Below are 10,135 nucleotides of genomic sequence, written 5' to 3' on the forward strand. Positions count from 1 at the left end.
TCCCAAAGTGAAAATTCCAAAATTGTTCTCTGAAGTTGACACATAGTGCTAAGCCACAAACAAATTATAGCTACTTTGAATTGGCTAAGCGGGTTGTGTGTGAACCCAAAGTATGGTTACCAGAAACCAGGGCTTGGCACAATGTATCAAGCCAATTTTATTAGGAAAAAAAGCCTCTGTTCTAAAGTTATATAACACTAATCGTCTGATAAATCATCATTATACTTCTTGAGCTTTGTAAACAAGCCACTCATGGCCAATTAGTCATAATTACTAAAATAAATTAATCTATTACTGTAAAGTTTAAACTTCACTCATTTGGAACTCATTCCAAAGGAGAGATAATGTGACTGGTCCTTACAACATAAACCATGAATCTTAATGTAAAGATGGATGTATGACAAACTGGTAATCCAGCCAAATAATTATTTATTAATTTATATTATATTTCATACTTCTAAACCGTTCATCTTCCTCAAAGAGGGAAGCTCTGGGTGGTGCATAATATAATGTAACCAATAAATAAAAACATATAAAAATTAACATTAAAACATTTTTTTAAATTTAAATTTAAATTAGAAATTTTAAAATTACAGAATGACCATTTAACATCAAAGGGGGGGGAGTGGAAATGCTATGATGGCCATTTAACATTGGAGCATTACAGGATACAACTGTGTATCAGAGATTGTACTATAAAAATATGCAATTTAAGGAACACTGGTTATAGGGACTATTTATTTATCTACCCAGGAATTAATTTCTTGGGAACTTTAGACAAGACTACTCACATATTTACTGTTCCAATCAGTTGAAGACAAATAAACAACTTTGGAATGTGATGCATAAATATAATTTTATTTATGAGGAGTCCTCAGTGCTCTCTGAACTTGGTTGTTTTCTTCAGATGTTTCATTACCCAAATGAGAGAATATCATCAGTGCTAGTAAGTGGGGTTTGCTCTCAATTTATATTTTGTTAGTGTTGATGGGAGTGGTCTTGGTGGGTTTTTTTAGGTTGGGCTGTTTACTATTGGCTTGTTTGGCAGTTCTTTGATTGGGGTATTGTTCACTTCTAGATTGTTGGTCTGATCTTTATCTTGCTGTTAATTTATGCTCATCTGGGTATTGATTGCTGGTAGGGAGGTGTTTTGTTATTTTTGCTCCCTTTTTTGGTTTGTTGTCTCTTTTGCACAGTATGTAGATATTGTTTATGTCTATGCGTCTATTTGATTTGGCCAATTTGTCAAGAGTACCAGGCTGCCAGGAATTCTGTAGTATTTTTAGACTTGGCTTGGTCTAGGATGGTCATGGTTTCCCAGTTGAAATTATGGTCAAGTCTGTCCATCTGTTGTGAAATTAAAGAGTATTCATCATGTCTTCAGACTGCTAGTTGGTGTTCATGGGTTCTGGCATTCTGCCAGTCTTCTGCCTGTTTGTCCTATGTAGTGGCTATTGCAATCCTTGCATTGTATACTATAGTTGACCCCTGTATTTTCTTCTTGGTCTGCTTGGTCTTTTGATATTCTTGGGATGTTTTGGAGGGCTTCAGTTGTCTTTTGTGCTGCACTGATGCCATGTGGTTGTAATAATCTGGATGGACTCACATGCTGACACACAGAGAAGAGGATACTCTGGTAGGAATTTGTTTGAAATACATTGTTTCTAATACCACACATCTATTTCTTATTAGTAACTAAATTCCATTCCAACAACTTGCTTGTTAAGTGACCTAGTGGCTAAATGACACACACACACACACACACACACACACACACACACACACACACACACACACAGAGAGAATGAGAGAGATATTGCAAACATCACTGGTTGCTACTCTCTTGTTCAGATAGAGTTGTCTCACATACCTATGATAGCCTTGTTCTTGCTCTGGCATCTGTGGTTTTCAGGCACCGGAAATGAGATTGTAAATGCATACATTGGTTGGGGAAAAAAATTATCATTGTTTATAACCGTCACATTTCCAAATGGTCACTAACCGAGGTAGTCACTAAATGCGGAGCGGGTAATACATCTGTAGATTGTAAATATTAAAATACATGTCTTACCATTTAAAATAAACCATTTAAAACAATAAAAATATATAAAATGCATAAGCCAGACCACTGTATGATGTTTCAGCAGGGTGACAATTAATCCATACCAAGATATCCAGAAAACATCCCTTGTGCAATCACCTTTCTTAGTTCTGAAATCTGCTTGACGAGCACATGGGAAGGGGGAAAATGCCCAAATTACTCACTCAAATCTTAGCCTGGGAAAGGGAGAATATCACATACATCCTTGTAAACAATTTGGAGAAAGGTAGAATATGTATGTCAGTGGTGACGAACCTTTTACTCACCAAGTGCCGAACAGGTACGCACTTTGCTTTGCTTTGCGCATGTGTGCGCTATCCATGCTAACATGCGGCTCCTCCCCATGCACTGTGTGCGCAACCACACCATCTGCGCATGCATGTGGCTTTTGCACACGCAACCACACCATCTGCGCATGCACATGGCTTTCACACGGCTCCCCTGTCTGCTGCGCACGCAATTGCACCAACTGCTCATGTGCACAGGTTTCACGCGGCTCTCCATGCATTGCACATGCAATCTCACCATCTGCACATGTGTGCAGCTTTCGTGCACACAATACATGCGCCCAAACACTATCTGTGCATGTGCACTCTGCGCACAAGTACTCACGCTGCGTACACAAACACACGCGCATGTGCAAGAGAGCTCTGAAGATCAACTGGGTCCCCTGAATTGCATGCATGTGCATCAGAGGCCCGAATACCAGCTGGGGTGCGCACGCATGTGCAGCTGTAAGTGAGTTGGGTGACAGCTCGTGTGCCCGGAAGGATGGCTCTGCATGTCACCCCAGGCACATGTTCCATAGGTTCGCCATCACAGGTATATGTCATATAAGTCTATTATTGATTAATATATAATGTGAAATGTGAATTTAGATTGATGCATTTTTAGTTCTTCCTGTGACACAGAAGACGCCCATAGAAATATAAGCAGTGGGATTAGACTCTTGGCCCATCTAGCCAAGAGTGAGTGGCCAGCCAACTACACAAAGAAACTAACTAGTTTCCCACCAGATAGCCTTTGAATCTTCCTTTGAATCTTGAATTATTAGACTGGTGTCTAATAATTACGCACAGTGTGTGGTATGATTAGGTGATCCTGTTGATTATTACAATGATCACCGGGCAGATCTATGTGGAACATTTTCTCAAATATCCTGCCTCAAGCTATTTAGAGCCTTCTAGAATCTATTAAAAAATTAAATCTGGCCTAGTAGCAAATGGCTAGCCAATGCGTCTCTTTCAGTGATGATGGCATATTGCTATGGCTGGCTTAGTCATTGTATCAATGCAGGTTCCATATTGTATAGGAAAGCCTCACATACCACATTAATCAAAATGTGAGGTTACCAATGCATGAATCACTATGATGAGCTTATTCCTGTTTTAATCAGTTAAAATATTACACAATGGGATAATATTAATTTAAAAATAACATAAATCCATTTTCTAGGTAACCTTGGCTGTCCTAACAGTTTTACCTTGAATCAATTCCTATGTGTCATTTTTAAAACTTGTGCAGGATTAACATTTCATTTACTGCAGCATGCTTGGTAATTTACTCAAGCATTTGCTGTTTCGCCCAACTGATCTAGATGCCATGGCTACTGCTGTCCTACAGAAGGAGTTAATTGTAGCCTCTACAGTAATCTAGTAATTTACAGGAACTTAAAGCTGAGGAAATTAATAGTATTTTTTTTTGTATACAAAGAAACAATTTAGAGACCGCCCAATTTCTAATGAATTGGGGCAACTTAAAGTTAAAAAAGAATACACACAAAAAAAAAAAACCAGAAAAGGAGTGGGTGGTCAGATGACAAACATATAAACAAAAAAACCCGTTTAACAAGGGCTTAGTTTTCACCCTACATAAAGACTAGGAAAATAGCCAGACCTTTAAGAACTGCCTGAATATTATCCGGGTAAATGATCAAGATCTCTAGGGTGATATTATTTTAGAGGCAGACACTGCAACTGCTACAGCACATTTCCTTGGCCTACTAGATGATATCACCTGAAGCATGACCACTCTCACCAGACTGACAGAAGCAACTGGAGACATGAAGTTCCTCAAATAACCAGGTCTATACCAGGAAGTCCCTTTATAAATTATAACTAGCACATCTGAAAGCTAAATGGCCGCAAGTGCAGCTCATGTAACAACGGGATCACATAGCCATCACTGCCTGTATCACTACATTCTCAACAGTAGCTCTTCAATGGTATTCAAGGCCTAGCCCTTTTAGACTGCCTTACAGTAATCCATGAAATGTCAAAGATGTGAGATTGTGAGTCTCAAGAACCTCTTGGTCAAGGAAAGGGCACAAAAGATGTACCAGTGCCACCCTTCTACAGCTGCCACTTCAGTGTTGGGTTGCCCCAGTTCCCACCGGTTCTATAGAACTGGTAATAAAACTGGCGGGAAGCTCTGCCCACTAACCCCGATGTCATCAAAATGCTTCTGTGCATGCGCAGAAGAGCGCACGCACACCTGAGCGAAGCGAGTGAGCGAGCGCGGCCCCACTGCAAACCGGTAGTAAAGGTAAGTAGAACCCACCCCTATGCCACTTGCACTTCATGCAGAAACTGTGAGTCCAAGATTACCCGTTCAGTTTCAAATGAAGAAGTACAATCACATCCAAAATCAATGACAGAAAACTTTCAGCATGGAGGCTGGTTGAAATAATTATTACACAAATTTTTGATGGAGTATCTTTTTGCTAGCAATGCTCTGTTTGCAACATGATTTTTCAGGCCTTTTGCCTTATGTTTTCTTAGCATAACTGATTTTGACGTTTTATTATGTTGTTAATGATTAGAAGTATGCATATATATTTTTCTCTAAATTAGACTCATGGGATTTAAAAAACAAAATAAAACAGTGAGAGCAACATCATCCAGCACAAACTGACTGTTTCCTGGATTAGGAACCAGTTACTCATAGGAGACCATGCTTACAAGAATTCAAACTTAGTTTATTATCTTTCCAGTTCACCATTAAATCCAGACACCATCCAAAGACCTGCATGGATACTCTCCTGATTTAGATGTAATGTGAAAAATAAAGCTGTATGTCTATAACAGGGGTGTCAAACTCAAGGCCCGGGGGCCGGATCTGGCCCTCGGGGTTTTTAGGTTTTGGCCTGCAGGGCTGCCCTGGAAACAGTAAAGGACTGGCCCGCAGTGCCTCTGCCAGCGAAAATGGAGCTTGCGAAGGCTGTGGGCAGCCCTTCTGAGCTCTGTTTTCGCTGGCAGAGGTTGCAGGAGGCCACTGCAACCAAAAATGGAGCTCAGTTTTAGCTGGCAGAGTGCTCAGGCCACCACAGGCACCCTGACATGAGTGATGTCGAGCTGGCCATGCCCACCCCGGCCACGCTCACCCCGGCCCCCTAAGGTCAAATACATCCTTGATGTGGCCTCAATGAAATCGAGTTTAGTCTATATAAATTACTTGTACTTCCAATTTTTTTTAAATGATTTCCTCTTGTTTTGTATAGATATTGAATAGCACTGGATATGAGCCAGTCTTTCTCTCAGTGCTGTTTGTTATGATCAGCCATGCATAAAGTTTCCCTGACTCACAATTAATTACATAAGATACCCTGCCTGATGATATTAAAAGTTGCTGAGAGGCAAACAATAATAGGACTGCACCATCCCCCCTTTTCTGGTACAGTCAGAAAATATTTCCTCCAAGAGTAACCACAGGTAGACCGGCCACATCTTTTGTCTGTTGTGTGAATCCATGATAGTTTGCATACTATGGTAAATGGCTTAGCCCAGTATTTAAACCATCACTTCTTCAATGCGCTAGCAAATGCTTCATTTTCTCGTGTTGTTCAAACAGCAGTGAGTCTCAAAGGATATTAACTAGTAAGAAAGAAGATACTTTTAATGAAACTATTTAAAGCAGGATTTTTAAAAGGCATCTACAGCAGGATATTTAAAACTATTTCTTTAAGCTCTCTCCTAAACTCAAGGTGTTTTCAATGTAATTTCAAGCTCCATTAATTGGGTAAATAGAGATGCAAACTTTGTAATAGTCTCAGCAGAGGTACCCACCAAAATGTATTTTGTTAGGAAATTTAGCTAGGAAAATTAGCTAATTGCTCAGAATGCCTGAATAACCTTGGAACAGACTCTGTTTTCCTTCATCGTCTTAGACAATCCAGATCTCTGCTGCAAAAACAAACAAACAATGTATACACAGATTACATTGCTGTCTAACTCCCTGGAGACGTATGAGTGTACTTTGGCTGTCTGTTCAATATGACTACCATTTATGTATCAAATAAAAGCAAAGATTGCAAAAGCTCATAAACTTTTAACTGCTTGACTCTAAAGTAACCTAAGTAATCCCTAGAACTTCTCCAGTAATTAATTTATTTAATTACTGAAATGAATCTTACATTCGTTATCCAGAGATCTGGGGATTGCAATTTTCAGAATCTTCAACCACTACAGGAAGGCTGGTCATATATACAATTCCTCAGATACGCACTCTTTTTGCAAGATTAGCTTTTCCCAACCTGCAATTCTACCTCTGAGCTGGGCAATACAACATATATAGACTTCCAATCAACCAGGTAAGAGGCAGACTTAATCCACTTGGAGTTGGGGAAATATGCTGCATAGCTTCTAGCAAAAATAATAATAAATCTTCATTTTGTCTCTATTGACTCTTCTACTATACAGGTTCACTGGAGTTCTAGTATTAATATAAGAAAAGCATCTTTTTCCATTATCTCAGCCTTCCTCTACTGCAGTGGTCCACAACCTTTCTGGCTCCACAGACCAGCAACAACAGTGGTGGTGGTGATAGCAGCAGCAGCAGCAGGAGAGGATGGTTTCATATGCGCAACCTAGCTCCATACATGAGCAAATGAAGCCATAAATGAGCAAATGAAGCTTCGCGCACTCGTCTACCACTTGTGTGGCCTGGTTCCCAGCAATCATAGATATCAGTCCATGGCCCACAGGATGGGGACTCTTGTTCTATTGATACTCTCCAGACTAGTAGTATTATATTCCTCATCATTTCCAGTCACTTCAATTTTTCTACTCAGTGGAAAATTTAAGTTTTATTCCAATGTATTTGGAAGCCTAAAATAGCAAAGCCTTTCTCTTTACACCATACAAGTTATTGTCATGGCTCTTTAGAGGTCTTGTTCCTTAAATTAAATCTCACTCTATGGCATACACATACACACATACCCCATAGCATTCTTCCTGAAGAAGCTATTTCAACTCCCTTCTGACTTTAGAATTTAGAACTTCCCATATTCAAAGACATGTAGATCTGCCTTGGTTCAAAAGTCTTGGTATCAACCACATTTCTATTTGGAATAAGAGGAATTCTATATCTTGTGATGCTGAAGTATCTGTCAGCTTTGGAAGCCATATTAGGCCGGAAGCTTCAATGCTGCCACCTTCTCATGTGTGGGAAAGTAGGAGGGGGGATTAAGGAGAGGGGTTGTTAGTAGACATAATAGCATTCTTCCTGTCGGTCAAGGTCAGGGAGATCCAGCATCTGGAGAAGGAGTGATCAGGGGGCTGGGTCGAGATGAAACGGATGTTGATTGGAGCATGTGATTGACCGGGGAGAAAGGGGATGGTTTTGGGGGTTTTGACTTACTGAGGGAAAACCCGGGCTTTTCAGATTCGGGTTTCCCCAGATGTGCCAGTTTGCCTATTCTAGTAAAGAGAACTTTGGAAAATGCTTGCTTCCACGTCTTTATTTGGAGTTGGGGTTTTTCTGGAATGCTGACAGTATCTTTACAGGCAGGATGGGTGGCAAGCAATTCTAACAAATAATAATAAATATTTATTATGTATTTATTCTGCTAATAAATAATAATTTTTAAAAAATATTGCCACAACAAAATATCAAAGTTTTTATATTTTTGAGATAGCATGGGAAAGGCACATAATATCAGTCCCAAGAGTTTAAAACTTGGCTAACAAAAGCCTAAAGTAACCGAACACAGAATTTGCTACTTGAATTCAACATTAAAAAAGGAGACCAAGGGTAAGACAAGATCACAAATAAGCTGAGCAATTGATTCCAAAGTTTTCTAAAAAATATTTTAGACACCTGTCCACTAAGCTGCCAGCAAGTGCAATAGCAGACAATTATACATTCAGCGAAGACCTGACCAAGGATAGTCAGGAATAACTATTTTCTGTCATTTATATCAGCTTTTATCAATTTGGCATCCTATAAATGGGTTGAGAATACAATTCACAGAATTTTTAGAAACTAAGCATTCTGGGGATTGCTGTCCAGCCCACATACTGAATACTAGGTTAAGCCGGACTATTTTAAAAGTACAAAGAATGTTAAATCATTACTGGTTTCAGATTGAAAAAAATGAGGTAGTGTAAAAACAATAGGAAGATTCTAGGTTTGAGCCTATTTTGAAATAACTATTAATTAGACTTTTATTTTATATTTATTTTATTATTATATTTTATTTTTTTAATTGGTTAGCATATGGTGTACGTAGCCAGGGAAGCCTATTCTGTTTTGTACCACAAAGTAGTTCTGGCAGCCTAAGGTTACTAGTTCATTTTGTTCATGCATGTGTGCTATCCACACTATAGCATGGGACCCAAACTAGCTTTGCAACTGCTGGCTAGTAGCGTTTGTGGATGTTGGGTCATCCAGGCTCCCTTCCACCGACCTCACCTCGCATCTGGGCAGGACTGGCACTGGCTCCTGCTTCTGCACAGAATGCTGCTACCTTTTCTCATCGGAGTGGTATCTATTTATCTATTTGCATTTGTACTTCCTTTCAAACTGCTGCATGGACAGGAGCTGGGGCAAATGACAGCTCACTCCCTCATGCAGGGCCATAGTCTCAGACTGCCGGAGTGCCAACCATCTCTGGCCAACAACCCCAGTATCTTTAAGCCGTTGTGCCACCTCGCCCTTTATTAATTAGACTGAGTGGGATATATAAGGAGTATATATACTTACACATAAAAGTAAGTTGAATACAGTGAGAATGGTTTGCTTGAGAATTGTGTGGGATAAAACAAAAGGAAGAGAGGATCAAGAATGGATGCAATGAGTTAATGTAATCTGAATACAAAACTGAATATGAAAGAAGTAATTTGAGGTGGTTTGCTCATGCAGAACAGAACAAAGATCAAATTGCCAAATACAGGGAGGAAATGTGAATAGATTGAGAGAAAAAGGAAACCCGAGAAAGCAGTGGTTGGAGGGAATTTATTAGATTTTCAGAAGGAATGGTGGAAAGTTTAGAGAAGAGAAGGAGAAGTATGAATCGTTATATGGACATGGTAGTAACACAGATGATTTCAGGTGCAGAAAGTATAATGAACAGTGTTGATATAAACTAGAAATTAGATTTACTTTCCTTTTCTTGCATCTCATGCCTTTTTTGTGATCAGTTTCTTAAATTCTTTTTGCACATTGCATAATATTGCTTTCTCTCTATTTTTAATGATACTTACCCCAAAGGGGAACAGCATGATGAGTTTATATGTGTGTTTGTATATAATTTTCAGATAAAGCCTATATCTTTTCAGAAAAGGGGTTATGCATTAATACTATTTATTTCACTCAGCTTCATTGAGTAACTCTCTTTTGGACCCTCTGCAATTTCCAACATTGTCAACCCGCTAATGGCCATGATCTTTAGCTGATTACAGAAGTGCTAAAAAATGATGGAATAAAAATTGTACCCATTTGTTTTAGAATAAGATCTTAATGTTCTATAATTCCCATCTTCTTCTTTCCATTATAAAAAGATCTTACACATCTATTTTAAAGAATTATACAAACATAACGGGGAAACTAATTTTTCTATAAAAATGATAATTTATGAATCAGGTGGAAAGCAAATAATTAAAATGGATATGAAAGTGTACATTCTTCAAAGAAGAAGGAAAAACTGGAGTAGAGTGCACTAATCTTTGTTCAGGTTTACCAATCTTTTTTTATTAAAAAGTTATAAAGCTTTAACTTTGATTTTTTTAAAAAAGTGATTGAGTGAGGAAGTGTTCA

The sequence above is a fragment of the Pituophis catenifer genome, unplaced genomic scaffold (genome assembly GCF_029215685.1).
Source record: "Pituophis catenifer annectens isolate HBS135680 unplaced genomic scaffold, rPitCat1.0.hap2 SCAF_2, whole genome shotgun sequence".
In the NCBI taxonomy this organism is placed as follows: domain Eukaryota; kingdom Metazoa; phylum Chordata; class Lepidosauria; order Squamata; family Colubridae; genus Pituophis; species Pituophis catenifer.